The 20,140-nt window shown below is 39.0% G+C and overlaps 1 protein-coding gene across 9 annotated transcripts in view; it reads right to left on the reverse strand.

Annotated features, from left to right (window-relative positions):
• Positions 1–20,140, reverse strand: part of ANKS1B (ankyrin repeat and sterile alpha motif domain containing 1B) — a 6,771,497-nt gene that overhangs the window by 2,939,919 nt on the left and 3,811,438 nt on the right. The gene's annotated exons all lie outside the window — the stretch shown is intronic.

Here is a 20,140-nt window from a genome sequence, read left to right on the forward strand (position 1 = left end):
AGGAAGAAGTTACAGCAAGGTTGGCATTTGCCAGTCCCCAGTGCAATTGAGAGATGAGGCTGGGTCAGATGGGAGGGGAAAGTGGAGCCATCAGCAAGAGATTATCATGCTAGATGGAGGTGGGTGCAGTATGCCATGGCACTGGCAAAGAGATAATGGCTTGTAAATAGCTTTAGAACATAGCAGGAGTAAAGCAGACACAATACAACAAAAATTATGCATACAGATTCAATATCAGCCTGTGAATAGGCTGGCCACATCATGCATCAAACATAGGCAGCTCAGGTAAAAATGTACAAAGGGCATGGCACAGTTATCATAATTTGCACAGGTAAGGAAAAGAGTTCTGGAATGGATAGCTTTCACACCTAACTATTGTATTTTCTCAGAAAGAATTTTGTGGGTTCAAGCCCTTTTCTTCATTTTATTCTTTCAGCCTGAAAGTGTGTGACACCCAACTGATGGTTGCTTCCCTAAAAAAATTGTTAACTACAGTTCACCTATAACTAAGTACTTTGTACTCTATAAATAGGGAAGATTATAGGTTCATGTCCCCTCAGGGTTGTAAGGTATTTTTCAGTATGGAAGTGTATGACACACAACTACTTTGTTTTTCCCTGAACATTTTTTCTTCACCGCTGCATATTTTAGTCTGTAAATGAAGTATTTTGCACACTACAAGTGAGTAACATTGTGGGTTTATATCCCCTCGAGGTTGTATGCTTTTTCTCCCTTTTATTCTTTTAGTCTGCAAGTGTGTGACACCCAGTAGCTGTGTGTTTCCATGAAGAACTTATTGTCCTGCTGCTGTAGCTTAGACTGTAAATTAAGTGGTTTGCACACTACAAATAATGAATGTTGTGGGTTCCAAGTCCCCTCTGTGACATAAACTTTTTCTTCTTTTAAGTCTGCAAGTGTGTGACATACAACTGTTGTGTGTTTCTCTGAAGCCTTCTTCTTCACGGCTTCTTTGCTGTTGTAGTTCAGTCTGTAAATTGGTTGCTTCACAATCCACAAATGAGGAAGGACGTAGGTTTGAGTCCCATTGGGGTTTTGATGGGCACATCACTGTTACAGTTGGGTGCCTGCATCTTGATATTTACATTATAGTATGCATAATGTGATCAGACTTTCCTCATAAGAACTAGGAAAACTGTATGCAGACCATATCAAGCCTAGCCAAAAAACCCTACTCAAAATGTCCCTCTAGCCTCAAGGAGGGCATCACAAGATAGACTAGGAGAAAATGTGTGGCTGTCTATCCTATTATCTAGATTTACCTTGAAGGTGGCAAGGGTGCTACTCTGCTTGACATATAGCTAAAGTTTGTTCCAGAGGTGAGGTATAAATTGGGGTATGAATCTATCATGCCAATGTGTCTTATTTATCTGCTGATGAGGATTTAGCTTCTTAAACTGAGTACTTGATGTACCACTAATTATGCAAAGAGAAAGGAGATCATATAGACACTGATTACAGAGAAAAGGCTGCCAGTCTCTCCTGACAACTTAAGATTTTTAAGGCCAATGATCTTTCTATTTATGAATCTCTGCAAGTTGTGTGATATGTTTACATAAATACATGGCAAAAGTTGCATTATATTCAATAACCAGTCTGATAAAATATGAGTAAAGGGAAAGTAAGACTTCTTTGGATCTAGTGGAGATGCCTTTTGAAATAAGTTTGGTCAGATAAAAGGCTTTCTGAACTACTGTGGAGACTCATGGTCAAATGATAAGGAATTATCACCAAGAATAACCAGATCCCGTACAACAGTGTTTGATTGGAGGAGTGCATCTCCTGTATGGTAAGTGAAACCATTTTGTTTAGCAAAATGAATAATACTACAATTTTTAATATTTAATTTGAGACCATTGTTTTTGCATCAATTTTTAACACAGTCTAGGGATGTTGGAGCAATTATCAGTCTGTTGAAGTTTAAAGAACAACAGCCACTTTGCATTCATCTGCAAACTTAGTTATTCATAGGCCAGAAGTTCTGAGAAGTATATGCTAAGTAGTCTGGGACATAAAATTGAGCCCTCTGGTATACCACTGGTAACTTTTTTGCTTTCAGAACTGCTATACTAACCACGAGTTCTGTCAAACAACCAGTTAGCTATCCATCACACAATTTAAGGATTAAAATTCAGATTTACAAGTCTATCAATAAAGCCTGCATGGATATAGTGTCAAAGACCTTGGCCAGGTCTAGATATGCCATATGCACTGCATAACCACTGTCCACTGCTTCAATACCTTTTTAAAAAAAATAATGAGGTTAAACAGGTAGGTACTTCCTTTAACAAAGTTGAATTAACGAGGGTCCAGAGTTGAGAAATTTGGACCTTCCTTTGACAAAGTTGAATTAATGAGGGTCCAGAGTTGAGAAATTTTCAAAGTCCAGGTTAATGAAGTTTGATATAATGCACTCTATATCTTTACATATGAGGCTAGTGAGACTAATTGTTCTATAGTCACCAGGGTCTATGGTCAGGCCACATTTGTGTAATGGCATTACAATGACAATGTTCCAGACTTTATGTAACCAGTGGACAGGCTTAGATTAACGAGGTTAAGCAGAGGTTCAGAAGGAACATAGATGATATATTTTTAGTTTTTGAAAGGGCTGCAAGAACTTGTTCCATAGAATTTAAAGGGGGTGGCTGAGTTTGTGGAATCTATAGGATAGCTTTAACTGAGGGTGGAGTAAAATTTGCACTAAATTTTTTAGCTAGGATATTAGCTATTTCCTTTGGGCCAGAGAGTGTAGTATTATTGTGGACTGGCTCCAAAACATTCTGACATAGTTAAAGAAAGATTTGCAGTTTTTTTTTGGTTTTAGTGGATATTTTAAGTTCATACTCAGCTTTGAGCTTCCTAATGGTTCTCTTAAGTTCTTTGTTCTGTGCTCTTAAGGTAGGTAGAATGAAACCTCTTATAACTATTAAGTATTTTATTTCTCTTGTTATATAATTTATTTATATGGGTATTCCACCACAGGGATTTGTTTTTAAACTTCGCATTATATTTGCTGCAGATAGGGACTGCATTATCAATACAACTGTTTAAGTGGGAGTAGAAGTCAGAGGCATTGGTAGCAGGTTTGGCAATAGGATCCTTCAGGGGAGAATTACAGCAGAAGTAACTGAAGAAGGTTTGCTTTTGAGAAGTCCCTAAACACAGAGCTGTTTACAGGGGAAGAACCACCAGTTTTAAAGGAAAAGGTCACTAAATAATGGTCTGATTTAACAAGACAGGATGGTATGCATGGAGATGTGCCAGAAGTGGCCGTATTTGTGAGGACTAGATCCAGGATACTGGGGACCCTAATAGGATGTTTACTATTTGTGAATGAGAATTAGCATTTATAATGTCAAGGAAACACTACGCATGCCATCCACTGGCAGTGTAGCTCAACCAGTTTATTAATGGATAGTTGAAGTCCCACAGTAGAAAGATCTTGCATTTAATAGGAATTTCAGCTAATGAATTAAGAAAGCTATCATGCTCATAAAGAGACATAGACAGTGTTCTGTAGCTAGCTATGAAGTAGTAATTAGTATTGTTTAGGGATATTTGAATGTCTAGGAGTTCACATGTGGTGTCCCAAGGCATCTGACATGTGGTCATGATTTCCTTAACAAATACTGATACTCCCCCACAAATGCAAGTGGTTCTGAACACATGATAGGCAGTACATCTGGGAACAGAGGGAGAGCTTTCATTGCTGTTAAACCATATTTTGTAACTACATGTATATGAATGTGTTCAGGGTGCAGCAGATCCATATGTTTGGGCATTCTTATATTAAGACTCCTGGCATTAAGTAGAGCCACATTAATGTGTTCTAAATTAGAATTTACTAGACTGGTATGTTCCTCAGATGGATTCTGCCTAAAAAGAGCACTCTGGGGACAGCAAAGGCTAAAAAGACTAAGAAAGCCTTGGTAAGAAAGGTGCAGGCAATTCCTGGCAAAACAGGAAGACTTAGCCATCTCATCCCAAGGTGACACATACAGGATCCCCCTAGAATGACAACAACTGCATAGCCAATTGTGAAGGCCAGTTATTTTGTCTTTGAATCTTGGTATCATTCTAGGTAATGGCAAAATACCACTCTAGACCAATGTCTTTCCTGCCTCAGACACATGCATAGCAAGCTCAGTTATATATTTCTGCATGTCTCTCTGAGTAGACTGTCTAAGTTCATTCACCCTCGTGTGGTCCACTAACAGGTCATAATCATATCTGTTAAGATGGAGGGATCTAAGATGCATTGTTAGATGCTGGATCCTAGTTCCAGAAAGCAGCAGCGGCCTTAGGTCAGCTGGTGCCCTAGGCAAAAGGGCTCCACAGTGCCCCCCCCCCACACCACCTAGGTGCCCCCAACCTGGTCTACCTACACCAAATAAATACTGGAAAAGCACCCCTGCTACAGCGGCGCCCTAGGCGGCCGCCTAGTTGGCCTATGCCTAAGGTCGGCCATGCCAGAAAGACAGCTGTCAGTGTCATCCTATTCTTATCCAGTATAGTGAGCGTGATGCCCATATGCTTTACAATAGAGCCACCTATTACTAAAACATTACTATAGTTTGATGCAGTCTCAGTGGCCCATAAGGGCTTGGAGTCTGCACCTTATGTCTCTTACAGACATGCATCGTAGGTGTGGGAGTGAAGGGAGAGGATGGGGGTGTTACTGTGTACACTACTATACTGGTGTATTCTGGACCAGGAGGCTTAGGCATTGTCTTAACAACCTCACCATAAGATGGTTGTTGACGCTGTACCTTCATTTCCCTATCCCACCTACTGTGTGTGTTTGTCTTCATCTAGCAGACATTTATATGTATGTGCGTAATGACCCCTTTTCCTTTGCCTTCCCCTTCTCTGATCGTACCATCACTTTTATATGTTTGCTTGTGTGACCCTAGTACTTATTCTGTCCTGATAGCTTAATCATGATTCTCTTACTATGTTCAAGGTATCACTGGGTTATAGCATAGATCAGCCCAAATCTCTCATGACCCTGTTTGGCTGTCACATAACTTATTTTTCTAGCAGCAACTGCCTGTGAGAGATCATGCCGAACACAGTTGATGCTTGTGCTCAACAGGTGAGTCATACAGCACTTCGTATGTCCTTGTAACTGCACCACACTCCTGTGTGGTCTTTCAAGAGTCCTTTTGTGACAGCAGCTATAACATTTCATGAGCCACTTACTGCGCACACTTGCCTGGCCACATTCATTGTCAATAAGCATCTAGGCACATTGTGCACATGTAGTAAAGAGAAGAGGCCTGGTCACGATCATGGCTGCAGTATTTCTGAATCTCATGGTAAATCTTCTTAAGCATTTAGTTTTTCTTTTGAAAATGGCTTTATACTTGCTACTCATATGAGGGATGCTATTAAAAGTTGTTTATTCCTATCTAAGCTAAATAAAACAGCTGAGGGCCATTCTTGTCTTTAGAATCTTTGGAATCAAAGAATGTTCCAAAATAATGTAATCCGATCTGACCATTAGCACGGAGGATTAAAGCTCTGCCATATTAATGAACAGCTTCCTGTAGTCTAGAATGCATAATTTGTTTACTTTCACCTCCATTTACCTACTGTGTTACTTTAGACAAGTCTCAGCCAAACAGCACTCTGAGGTCACCCCTGAAAAAGGGACACTTGTGTTCAGTGAGCGTAACAAGCAAATAAATAAAAAAAAAGAAACATATGCAATGTAATATATTTATTGACACTCTAGGAACATGTCTGAAAATAACACTGTATTCTGTTTAACATACCATTTCAGTTAGGAGAATAAAAATAAAGTTAAAAATAATTCCATAAATTTTACTTAAGGTTTGACATAACGTTCAACTTCCTTGTGTAGTCAGGAGTAATAATCTGCAGTGTATTTCAACTTTTTATTTTTTATGCCTCTATTAACATAGTCAATTGTTATGTCTATTCCCATGAGTATGTTTATTTTTTCCTTACCAAATTTGTTGCGCAACATGTAAATATTATTTGAAAACTTCATCTAGATTTTGTATTATGTTTTCTATTAACAACAGCATTATTGTAATTTCTGGAAAAAGTCATAGCAAACCAGCCATGTTTAATTCATCTAATACTAAAAAAGGTTGCATATTTCCTTTATTTATATAATTTGCCACTATGTATTTTATTTTTCTTCATAACTATTATGTTTTAATATATTCTGAATAGGCTACTACCCTGTTTAGTTTTCATTACTTAAGTTTTGCTAATTGCTTTGATTAGTCAGTGGGACGTTGGAACTGGCCTGCTGCTGTTATGTTGCTTGTCTCTTCTATTTCAGTGTTATCCTACAATTAGCTTAATACCCATTTCTACTTTTTTTTGAAGAAATAATTCATCTTTGTTCTTTGAGGTACTTACCTTTTTACATCACTTTCATTTACTGTTATCTGTAATCTTAGTTACTGTTTTGCTCATGTGCCTCTACCAAAGGGGAACATTTAAACTCATTGGAGCTTCTGCCACTGTCACATAAATATATTATTTACTGTTAAAGGGCTTAATACAGTAGAAAAAACACTAAAACCAACTGTTCTGGAAAAACTGTATTAACAATAAAACCATATTAAAAGTCCAACAGTAATTTGTTCAACAAATGGCACAAATGTTGCATGAAAAAGGGCCCCAACCAATATACTAAGTAAAAATACAAACTGAACCTTTACAAGGCCACACATATTTGTCCACATAAGGAGAGTACAAGCCTCAAAATGTGCTTGTTGGCTGGCCCCAGTGCAGACCTATATATACTGTATGCATATAACCTAGACCTATAACAGCACACAGGCTACAATTTCACTAAACAATAGGCAACACCACTTATTTTCAAATTATCTCATATGAGGGTGGCATAACCTCAAAATGCTGGGGCAATTAAATATAGTGCCTAGATAATGATACACCAATGTTTTTGTAAATAAAATAAAGTAAAACATGGAGATAAAATAAACAAGATACAAAATCATATGTGAAGGTAGCATTCCTAAATGCCAAAAGTCTCATAAAAATAGATGATTTACAAGCGTTCCCTTTCTTGGAGAATCTTGATATCCGTACCTTATTTCTACCATTGATGAAGCCTGGTTTAAAGATCATTAATGCATACCATAAATGCCAAAATACACCTCCTTTTATTTTGACAGCTCATATGGGATAGGCAGCAATATGTTAATATCTGTCAAATTTAGTTTGTAAACAATCACAAAAAAAAAAATAAAATCAGGAACAGTTCAGGACTAGAATTTGCCCACAAAGCAGTTAATATCAATGCCAATAAATGAGGTTTGGGAACAAACCAATTTATCCAGAGACATCTTTGGCAAGGGCATATTGAATTAAATGGGGTGGAGGTGGGTGATTTAGTGTAGGGATTTAAGGTCATTGTATAGAGATAAGCTTATTTAGTTGGAAAGGGAAGGATTAATTTGTGAAGGGACTATAGAAGAAGTGAGGTAGATGTAGGATAGGACTTAGGAATTTATAGGAGTGAATCTGTTAGGAGGAATTACATTTTGGCATGGACTTGTTACTACAAGCTGGCGTCCAGGATGACTTGTAGGTACTGGATTTAACAGGTAGGTCTTGGGTTAGTAATAGTGACAGCAAGGAGCTGTTATGATTATATAGTCTTGGAATTTTTTTTTTATTTCTTTTCTCCCTGTTTTAGCCTTAATAGTTTTTTTGTGGGGTGTGGAAAAAGTATGTTCTTTAATGCCTTGGGGGGTTTGGGGAACGAGCCTTGTTTGTCTTGCCCATTGTTTTTCTTGTCAGCATCATGGGTGGATTAATCAGCTCATAAATGGGACTCTGTCCTCTTTAGTTTAACTGTTCTTTAAGTTATTTTGCAGTTGTTGAGGGGTTGGAAGGTTTTTCTTGAGTGGTCTGGACGTGAATGCATTTTTGTGGTTGTTTGGATATTTAGGTGTATTGCGGCTGGTTTGTTGTTTCTCTTTCATCCTTCTGGTATTTATCATTTGCATTGGCAGTGTTTTGCTTGGTCCCCTTTTCCAGAGTTGTTCTGTCCCGGGGAGGTTGTGGTTTGAAGGAATGGTTGGTACCCTTCTGAGTCATTGAGGTTGTGATGCACCCATTGTGGGTGCTGGCTGCGCACATGCAGTATACTTTTAACCATTGGTAGGGGAGGGAGCAGACCACATAGTGGGCTTTCTAGTCAAAGTATTGGTAAATCATCACATCAGTTTGGGTTTACTTTATCTAAGTTTTTTATTTATTTTTTTTTGTTTTGTGCATTGCCGTGACAGTAGTTGCTTGACTGCATGTTACTGGGTTTATTTGCTCAGCTGTATCAGTGGCAGCTGAAGCTTCATGATGGTGGTAGACTTGCAATTAAACTTTGAAAGATAAGCATAGAGTTTTAATACATTATATATTTAGTGTAGCTCAGAATCGTTTTCATTGGTGGTGTTTGCAGTTTAAAGTAGAATGTTACCAGTAGGTGATCTGACTTGAGGGAGATGCTATAAGTATGTTATACACCTGAAGTATGTGGTAGAACTATGTGGTAGGGACTATGTTTAGAATGTCCTAACCCTAGTTGGCCATTTAGCGATTTGCAACTGAGCACTCATTGTCATGCTGGTCCGGCTCCGATTAGAACATTGGCTTTAAGAATGGCCTGTATGGATGCTAGGGGCTCACTACGGCAGTGTTTGGTCAGGTTAGGTACTGTAGCATCATTTAAAAACAAAACAAAAACAAACAAAAAAAAACCCCCAAAGAAAATAAAATAAACCAACAGTTTGGGTAGTTGGGTAGGTGGGGGTGGTAATGGTTAAGGTGTTTACTTGCAGACACAAGGTATGGACTTTAATTCTCACTTTAAAGGGGCACTTTTTAAATTTTAGTGCATGAAGTTTCGAATTCAAATGTCTGTCATTATTTGGCTGGAGGCTGGCATAATGGCTCAGATATTTGCCTTACAGACACAAGGTGTTGGGCTTGATTGTCACATGGGTTAATTGGCTAGGCTTAAAATGGTAGTTAGCCTAGTACTAATATATGAACCTATTTATAAAAATGCACCTATGTTTCTTAACCCTTCAGGATTTGGTATAGAAACATTTATTAAAAAAATAAATAAAATAAAAAATAATAATAAACAGGGCATATACATTTCACATGGCAAAGTGTTACAGTTTTGACAAACTGCAACAGGGAGACATTTTCTTGGGTTGGGGTGTCATGAAGGTTTATGGAGAGCTTGCGGTGGACTGGTATTACTGAGCTGGGGAGGGGTGTACATTGACCCTTGGAGGGCAGGGTACACCCATGCATAAATAAACTTATAAATAAGTGCTGCATCTCATCTTTCTGCTTCTGTATGGGAGGATTGATTGCGGTGTAGAGGTTGTTGTAGTTGTGTTAATATTAGGTCAGTGGGTTTGGACTGTGAGGTTGCAGTTGTTGGGCACTTTAGAAGTTTTTCATGGAGTCTTAATGTGTCTTTCTTTTGTTGCAGGAGAGGTGGGAGGCTATTTTGGCACAGGCAGAGGAACTCTTTCAAGACATGCCGACAGTCCAGTCGGAAGAGATGATGTCTAGCTCCAAAGAACAGGTCGCACATCGTGGTAAGCAGGTACAGCAGCTGAGAGATGTGGTTACTGTGGATTCCCCGACTACTGGAGTGGCTCAGGACAGAAAGGACAGGTAATGATATTCTGTTGGGAGTCTTGTTAGGTAAGGTAGGTCTTGAGTATGTGTGGGGAATAATTCTGGGATAGGTGAGGATGGAGTCTATCAGAGGTCTGGGGAAGTTGCAGGTGCTGCAAGGGGATACGCTGCAAGGTTATGAGATGGGACAGGCTGAAGCAGAAAATGGGAAGGGTAGTCAAGGGATGTTGGTGGGTAGCATGGGCTCATCTGTAGGGGGGATAGGATTGTGTTTTGAGGTGGGATTGAATTTTGGTATACAGCTGGGTGATTAGTTAGCTACACAGGTTTTGGGGCAAGTGGCATGGTCAGTTTTTTTGACCCCTCACATTCCATCCTCAGTTAAGAAGATTTATAATGGGGAGTATGTTGATGTCTTTGAATTAATTGATATGGAAGGGGTGCAGCAATTGATTGAATCAAAGATGGTGAAGATCAAGGATCTTTTGGCAGATTTACCAGCATTGGGGGGGAGGAAAGTAGGTAGGTTACAACGTAGGACATGGGATAATTGGGTGTTAGCTTTCATTTATTGTATGCCAGTATAGCTAGAAAAGGATACTTCTTTGCCTCTGCTGCTTTTAGGTTCATAGGTTCATAGGTTCATAGATTAGTACTAAGCTAACTGCCCTTGCGAGCCATTTTAAGCCTAGCCAATTGGCCCTTGTTAGACTCAAACCCTGCACCCTGTGTTTGTAAGGCAAACACCTTAACCAATAGTCCACCCTCCCAGCCCCTGAGGGCTTAGCTTACTTCATGACAATTTGGTAGGCTCAGCATTTGCAGCCAGGGGCTGCTTAGTTATGGTATGACCAGAGGTTTCAGAAGCAGAAAGCAGTTGCTCACTCTCTGCGCTGGGAGGTGAGACATCTGGACAAATGGCTAGCTGCTATGATGGATACTTTTGAAGTGGCTAGCAGAGTGGGAAGAGAAAAGAGAGAAGGAAGGTTAGTGTGTTGGGCTTTTAATGTGGGGCATTGCTCATGGGTAGGGTGTAAGTTTTTGCATGCTTGTTCAAAGTGTATGGGGAGCCCTTTGGCAATAGACAAATTTGGTGACTTTGGGTTTGTTTCCCGGTGATGTAGGTGTTTTTTCTTCTTATCTCCACGGGTTTCAGGATATCCAAGTGAGGGGTGGGGATTTTCAAGGGTTTCATGGAGGGGTATATTTCCAGGAGGGCAAGGGGACAGCTGGGGGGGACTCATCCTCCTGTTAAGGTGGAGGTGTTGAGGTGTATGCTTCAGCTATTTCCTGATTCCTCCCTTAAGAATAAAATAATTGAGCATTTTTTCTCAGGGGTTTTATATTAAATCTAGTTGGGGATGGGGTAGTTTGCAGGAATTTGTGATCTGCATGGGGGAGGGAAGCTGTATTGCATGGTTTGGTAGAGAAGGAACAGCAGGTAGGCAGGTTGTTGGGGCCTTTTGAAAAACCACCCTTTGAGAGCTTTAAGGTTTTAACATTGGGTTTGGTTCCTAAGAAGTTGTCCAGTGAGTTTATGCTACTCACCATTTGCCATACCCAGAAGGGAGCTCAGTTAATGATTTCATTTTGATTGAAGATGCCAAGGTCAGTTACGTATCTCTGGATGACACTGTGAAGGTTATTCAGAGGTTTAAAGATCCATGGTTAGTGAAGGTGGACATTGAAGCTGGCTTTTGACTTTTGCCAGTATGGCAGGAGGACTGGCCATTATTAGGCATGGTAGTAGGCGTGACAACCTACCACTGGACCAGCAATCAAGAAGCCTCAATCCTCACCACTGGAAACAGTGGGGGCATACACTAGGAGGATGACAGGTACACAAAATAAATCTCCAGATGCAGTTTTTGCATCAAGTGCAATTAATTAAGACCACACAGAGCCTACAGTTAGTCAGGGGGTGATTTCTTCCTTCCTTGCTCTCCAGATCCCCAGTAAGACTCTGCACTGGCACATCTATAGGGTTGAGATCTCAGCTGAGTGTCCAAGATAAGACCTCCAGCACCCTTTCTGTCCAACCAGTGCTTCGTGGCCCTACCCAAGTAGCTGATACACACACTCTTTGAGGTTGATTTATACATACACACACACACACACACACACACACACACACACACACACACACACACACACACACACACCTGGGAAAAACTGGCACAGGTTTACTAGCTATGCCCCATTTTGCCCAGACTATAAGCTAGCTATCACTGCCACCAGCCAACTCCTTATCAACTACTTTAAGGCCCTTAACAAAAAGTGTCCAGTCTTACTGTGTAATATTACTATTAATACAAATGGTAGTTTGACCAATAGCAAGGCTATTAGGAGTGGCCTACACAGTATCATAAAACAAATATGCAAGTCTTCTCAGATCTCTACACTGATCAGCCACGATGAAAGGTTTAAATATATTTAATAATAAATAAAAGAACAAGAACATATTAAATATATATTCACAGTGACGTCAGAATTCAAAACCACAGAAAATACTTAAACCAACACTGCAGGACAGTCTCAAATAAATAAAGAAAAACATTAAAGTACACTTCGCTATTTTCCTGACTGCATCTAAGAGAATTACTATAACCTAGAAATGTATTTAGAGCAAGGCAGATGTGTAGTGAATAGGTCTTCTTGTCAGGTCCAAGAATGACTACAGAATGCTGTATCTCTCTCAGAGACTCCTCAAGTTAATATCTAAAATATTACTGCTAGGATAGCTTGCAGAATGACATCATTTCTTGTCATCTGACTTCTAGTCCCCAGGCCCAAAATAAACATTGATGGCAGCTGGTAGCATTTAGCATTTACTTGTAAAAATACATAGACAAGAGTTTTTCCTCAGGTCTTTGGCAGATGCTTGATGGAAGTCATAAAACAATAAAACACTTCCAAGACAATACAGCAATACAGAAAGTTCCTTAGTTTTAGACATTGTATCTCCTTACTGCATTGAAACTGAAATATATCATCCTTTATGGTCTAGCCATAAAGTAATTTAATTTCAGCTATTGTTTCTGAAGTTTGCTAGACTGAAGATAACCTCCTGAGTTCCAGATTCCACTGTTAAAATATATACATTTAAACAGTCATAATAGTGCATGTACATTTCTGTTCTATTCCAGTAGGGCATGTTGTGGTTACATTTAAACAGTGCAGGCACTTTATAAAATATCTTTTCAACATACACATGTCTGTACAAACCTAGTTTGATATACACATGAGATACAGTTCTGATGCAGTTGTAACACAAGCATCTTATATGAATCATGCTGATATTCGCAAATGACATATAATCATTTACAAAATTCCAGATAGCTGCACTGGCAGTATCTCCTTCATCACAGTAGGAAACAAATTTTACTTTGATAAGGCTATGCCAATGGGATGTTCGGTGGCTTGTGCTACTTTTGAGAAATTTAGCACAGTACTACATTGGGTTTGGCAGTAGTGGGTTGATACACAAAGAGTGGTGCATTATTTGAATGATTTCTTGATAGTAGGTGAGAGGTTTGTGGGAGCGTTTGAAGTTTTTGGAGAGCTTTTAGGGATATGTGAGGAGTTGGGAGTCCCATTGGCTAGGCAGAAGTTAGAAGGTCCAGCTAAGTCTTTGAATTTTCTAGGATTATTAGTGGATGCTGAATGGGGGTGTTTTGCTTGCTGGCTGATAAGATAGCCTGATTGAAGGAGAGGATTGTTTGGGTGGTGTCCAAGGAAAAGGTGCAGATTTGGGAGGTTATGGAGCTTTGGGGGCTTTTGAATTTTGCTTGCCGGGATGTTCATACAGAGTATACCTTTGTAGGTCAGCGGCCTTTTTGTTAAAGAGAGGAAGAGAAAACATCACTGGGTCAGAATTAACAAGTTGGTATGGGCTGATTTGCTACTTTGGTTATCCTTTTTGAAGTGTTTTAATAGTATCTCTTTTTGAGAGACAGATTGGGTTGGTCAAGAGGAATTACAATTATTTATGGATGCAGCTGAGGGTATTGGTATGGGTGCATTTTTTGGAGGGGAATGGTTTGCAGCTCATCGGTTGGTGTACTGGAAGGATGAGTAGAAAAGGTATGTTGCCTTTTTGGAGTTAATGCCCATCTGAGTTGTGTCAGTAGTTTGATTGGAGAGATTGAGGGGAAAGAGGGCAATTTTTAACTCAGATAATATGGTGGTGGTGGAAGTTTTACAAGGAAAGACTATGAGATCTGAATTGTTGTTGCGCATTTTAAGTAAGTTAATTTTTTAGAGTTTGTTAATATTTTTCAATTACAGGCAGTGGGGGTTAGGAAAGAGTTTGCTGACAGTTTGTTTTGATTTCAGTTTTCCTGGTTATGACTGTTGTCCCCAGGGGTGGAGGAGGGGTCAATGGTGCTGCCAAAGTGTGGCATCTTGGGTTGATGTAACCAGGAGGTTGGTGCAGCATTCTTGGGTGATGTCTACCAGGAAAGCGTATAGTAGGGCATTACTTGATTTTGATAAATTTATTTTGCAGTTGCCTGAAGCTGAAGGAATGTGGTTGAATGAACTTCTATTGCGATACCTGACTCAGGCATGGGGGTAGGGTAAGACAATGCAATCAGTCAAGGTGCATTTGGCAGCGATTAGTATATTTGCACAGGTGGCTGGATTGCATGGTCTTACAAAGTCTTGGATGGTGAGGCGTATGTTGAGAGGATGAGGTAGAGTAGTTGGACTGTGTATGGACATGCATTGGCCATTGGCAAGACAGGTTTTGAGAGTCTTATTGAGGGGTTTGGCTTTAGTGGTTGGGGAATCAGTGGATTATGTTTTGTGGGTTACTTTGTGATTATGAATGTATTTTGGGGTATTTTGGGTGTCAGAGTTGTTAGTGTTATTAGTTTTGAGAGACGTTATGTTTTTTCCAGGATCAGTGCACTTTTGGTTATGTAGGTCTAAAACAGATCAATTATATAAAGGCATGCAGATAGTTCTTGGGAAAGATAGGTATGCAGGTCTCTGTTCAGTGGGTAAGGGCTGTGGCATTGATACGGACTTGTGTGGGTTGGCCCCAGGAACTGGTCTTTCGGTTGCAAGGGGGTAAGGTGGTAACGGGTAATCAGTTTATCCATGTAATGAAAAGGGCATTGTATTGCATGGGTTTTGCAGGTGAGAGGTTCTCCACTCATTCTTTCAATATTAGTAGGGCTTCAGATTTGGCAATGGAAGGAAGGTCCATTGAGGTCATTCTGAGAGTGGGGAGGTGGTCTTCAAATGCCTTTTTATCTTATATTAAATAATGGATGCAATTGCTATTTTTTTTTGTCTTTCAGGAAAGAAGATTGTCATTTTGAGCCATTCGTATATCCATTGGGTGGCAAAGAAGGCAGCATTTAGGATGGAGGGAAAGGACTTTGGTTTGCATCGATTGGGGTGGACATTTAGATGATGTGAGATTAGAGGTCTTAGGTGGAATCAGCTTTCAGATAAAATTTAAGTGATATGGTCATGAAGGGGATTTCCATGAATATCGGTGATACATTTGGCTGGAAATGATTTAGGGTCAATTCCTATGACCTGGTTGGTGCACAGGATAAGTGAGAATTTGGTTATTTTGCAGATGTTATATCCAGGTATGTGCATTGTATGGTCAGAGATAGGATCATGCTCATGTTGGCAGAATGTTGCCAATTTTAAGGTTTTGGAGCACACACAGAGGTTTATTAATTATAGGCTGCCATGTCAATTGGGGGTGTTAGGTATGTATATGATAGAACATCAGGATTTCAATGACAGGGACACAGTTTGGTCTAGATCTGATGGGGTGCATTTGAGTGAGTTTGGTTTAGACTTGATTAACTTAAATTTAAGTTTATTTCTTGAAGTTTTGCTGAACGATTTTATGTAGGGAGGGGGGCAGCCTGTGAGCAGGCTGGTGGGTGGAGAATAGGGGCAGGCTTGTCCCTCTTCTGTTCCCCCTCTTGGTGTTGGGTTTGATGCAATGATTTTGTGGGAATAAATTGAGTGGTAGGATGCTGTCTGATGGATCAATAAATGAGTGGAGGTATGGACGCTGCTTATGGACGATGCTAAACTGATAAATAAGTGAGCGGAGGTAAGTAAGGACACCGCTTATTTGGGTAGGGTGAGCAGAGTAAATTGCCCTGATGTATGTTATAAGGAATTCTACATGTTGTGGTACAAGTTTATTGTGTTATAAATAATATTTGAAATTATGTAATAAAGTTATGTTTAAAATTAATAAAGGTCATCGAATGTCAAATGGTGTTATGTGTATTATTGAAGGGGACCAGGACAAATAAGGTTTGGGAACAAGCCAGTTTTTCCAGGGACATCTTTGTCAAGGGCATAGAAAGCTATATGGGGTGGGGTGTGGGTGTTTTAGTGTAGGGATTTAAGGTTATAGAATAGAGATAGGCTTATTTAGTTGGAAAGGGAAGAGTTAATTTGTGAAGGGAGTGTATAGGAAGTGAGGCAGATGTAGGGTAGAATGTAGGAGTTTATAGGAGTGTAACTGATAGGAGGAATTGCATTTTGATGTGGATTTGTTACCCACCCTCCCTCACAATTTTCTTTTATTTTTTTTAGTATGGTTATGGAGGTGAGTAATGGGTGGAGATGAGGGGCAGGCTTGTTTTTCTTCTATTCCCCCTTTGGCGTTGGGTTTGATGCAATGATTTTGGGAGAATAAAGTGAGTGGTAGGACACTGCTTGATGGATAAATAAGTGAATGGTGGTATGGATGTTGCTTATGGACGATGCTTAACTGATAAATAAGTGAGCGGTGGTAAAGACACTGCTTATTTGGCCAGGGTAAGCAGAGTACGCTGCCCTGAGGTATCTTATAAGGAATTCTACATGTTGTTGTACAAGGTTATTGTGTTATAAATAATATTTGAAATGGTGTATTAAAGTTATGTTTAAAATGAATAAAGGTCGCCGAATTTCAGTTGGTGTCATGTGTATTATTGAAGGAACCAGAACAAATAGAATTATATAGAAATCTGCTTATACCATGTATGTCCTCAAAGAGCATGAAGATTTCTGACTATATTTCAATACACACAAGTCACTAATATCAATGAAATATAACACCTGTGGTGAATTTTAACTACCCTGAAACTGGCTTTGTAAACTACTGAGCATTAGTTAAATATAACCAGATATCACCTAACCATGCTAATCTAAACAATGTGGAATATATAGTATGATAAAATACTGACATATCAAAGCAAGGTGATACCTCTGATATCATACAGATATATCATGGTGAAGGTAATACCTCTGATACCATACTGACATATCAAGGCAAAGGTAATACCTCTGATACCATACTGACATATCAAGTGGAATATAATACCTCTGATACCATACTGATATATTGAGGCGAAGGTAATACCTCTAATACCATACTGACATATCAAGGCAAAGGTAATACCTCTGATACCATACTGACATATCATGGGGAAAGTAATACCTCTGATACCATACTGACATATCAAGGCAAAGGTAATACCTCTGATACCATACTGACATATCAAGGGGAAAGTAATACCTCTGATACCATACTGACATATCAAGGTGAAGGTAATACCTCTAATACCATACTGACATATCAAAGTGAAGGTAATACCTCTGATACCATACTGACATATCAAGGGGAAAGTAATACCTCTAATACCATACTGACATATCAAGGGGAAAGTAATACCTCTGATACCATACTGACATATCAAGGCGAAGGTAATACCTCTAATACCATACTGACACATCAAGGCAAAGGTAATACCTCTAATACCATACTGACATATCAAGGGGAAAGTAATACCTCTGATACCATACTGACATATCAAGGTGAAGGTAATACCTCTAATACCATACTGACATATCAAGGCAAAGGTAATACCTCTGATACCATACTGACATATCATGGGGAAAGTAATACATATGATACCATACTGACATATCAAGGTGAAGGTTGTCGTTGTTGTGTCTTTCGGCTTTTCCCGGTTAGGGGTCGCCACAGCAGAACTCCGGTCTGCTAATGATTGGCAATAGATTTTTATGTGCTGAGTTGCCAGCCCTGATGCACAACCTTCAACGAAGGTATGCCCATTCACGCATGTCTCCACACAGAAGACTCTCTAGCTGAGAATCGAACAGGACAACGTCTTACTGTGAGGCGAAAACGTTACTGCATCACCACCACAGTATACATATCAAGGTGAAGGTAATACCGCTAATACCATACTGACATATCAAGGCAAAGGTAATACCTCTTTTACCATACTGACATATCAAGGGGAAAGTAATACCTCTGATACCATACTGACATATCAAGGCAAAGGTAATACCTCTGATACCATACTGACATATCAAGGGGAAAGTAATACCTCTGATACCATACTGACATATCAAGGCAAAGGTAATACCTCTGATACCATACTGACATATCAAGGGGAAAGTAATACCTCTGATACCATACTGACATATCAAGGCGAAGGTAATACCTCTGATACCATACTGACATATCAAGGCAAAGGTAATACCTCTGATACCATACTGACATATCAAGGGGAAGGTAATACCTCTGATACCATACTGACATATCGAGGTGAAGGTAAAATCTCTGACACCATACTGACATATCAAAGCGTTTTCTGTCCCTGCTCGTATTTATACCTTTTATAATTAGCACAGTACATGGCAGCATTATCTTTTACTTAAATTTAAAATTAAATAAAATTAGTCATTAAATCATCCTTCTTAGATTTCACATGTAAAATCAGTGTTGCAATACATAACATATTTATTAAAACAAGTGTTTAATATCCTATATTACCCAAATAAATTTGCTTAGGATATTGCAATGAGTAGTATGTTGTTACTAACTGTCTGCATTCATGAACACGTAGCAGTAAGAAAAACATATATAAGCCAATTCAACAAAAATGTTAATGTATTCATAGACTTGGTAAGAAATACAACAGTAAAAAATACATGCTAGTTTATTAAATATGTCCAGTTGCAATACCACATCTAGAATAAATTAAATACAGAAGCTACTTTCTTTATCGAATCATCCAGGTCTAAATGAACTCCATTTGCTCTTAGAGCTTAAAATGATAATAAGATAATCTTTAATTAACTCAGATAACTGAAAGGAAAACATATGAATCTTATGGATTATAATTATCAAGTCCTTACCTAACTGCAGGGCACAGAAAATATACTTTCAGAAAGAAATTATAGCAGACTTCACAGTAAGCAAATTCATGTATCAGCATGCTATATAAATGAGGGAAAACATCCCTTATACAATTATGGATATGACAACTGCTGCTGTCACAAGTGAAACACAACTTTTTTGGGATCAGACAGCATATATGAAGAAGTGATTTAACTCATCAGTTGCATGAAACAAAGTGTTAATATGATCATGTCCCTGACATATGGTGACAGGCCCTCACAATACCGATTCATAAAGGTAGGGTAATGATTATGTCACACCGAAACAATTTGTGGTGTTTACTATCCAGTATTCTATATCAAATCATGAGGAGATTTACAGTGAAACTAGCCCAAAGTAATGTAGGACCTAATTCTATTTTGTATTGTATGAGGTGAGTTTGTTAAGATAATGTTGTGGAATTTTTTTGGAGAGGCAGCATTGTTTATGAACACACAGTGTATTCTGCTTAACTTGACCTCACTAAGGCATTTAACACTATTTCATATAACAGAATACCCAACATATTAAAGTAGTGAATGTAATTCTGTAAGCAATTCAAAGGATAAAACACAACTTAAGCAGCAGGATACAGCAAGTCACGTTGAGAGTTACTTCATCCCTGTAGTCTTTACCAAGGGTTCTCCGCTGGGCTCTGCACTGTAACTACATCATTTTGGACAATTCTTCATAGATGCAAAACTGAGAAATGGGCTCTGATAGCCAAATATGCACAGAATTGCAATGTGTGTGTGTGTGTGTGTGTGTGTGTGTGTGTGTGTGTGTGTGTGTGTGTGTGTGTGTGTGTGTGTGTGTGTGTGTGTGTGTGTGTAAATCTTTCAAATAAAAGATGTTGAAATTAATCAAAATAATCTACAGCACTAAATGCCTGATGCAATAGTACTAAACACATTTTTAATATCAGTAAATGGTATCATTATGAGACTTTGTAATAAAGGACAGAAATTATGATTAAAACATAAATTAGAATGGTCTAATGATAAACAGGTACAGACACCAGTGATTTAGAGTCAATAGCAGACAGCAACTCACACTTTCCAAACCTACCAAAGAACCAAAATTAGTTAAAATCAATCATTTAACTTCTAAACTTCATGAACTAATTTTATTACAGATTGATACTATGAATACCTGCGGTGGTGGTGCTGCGGTAGCGTTGTCGCCTCACAGTAAGATGCTGTCTGGTTCGATTCTCAGCTAGAGCGTCTT

The sequence above is a fragment of the Protopterus annectens genome, chromosome 11.part0, assembly GCF_019279795.1.
Source record: "Protopterus annectens isolate FY-2018-M chromosome 11.part0, PAN1.0, whole genome shotgun sequence".
Lineage (NCBI taxonomy): Eukaryota > Metazoa > Chordata > Ceratodontiformes > Protopteridae > Protopterus > Protopterus annectens.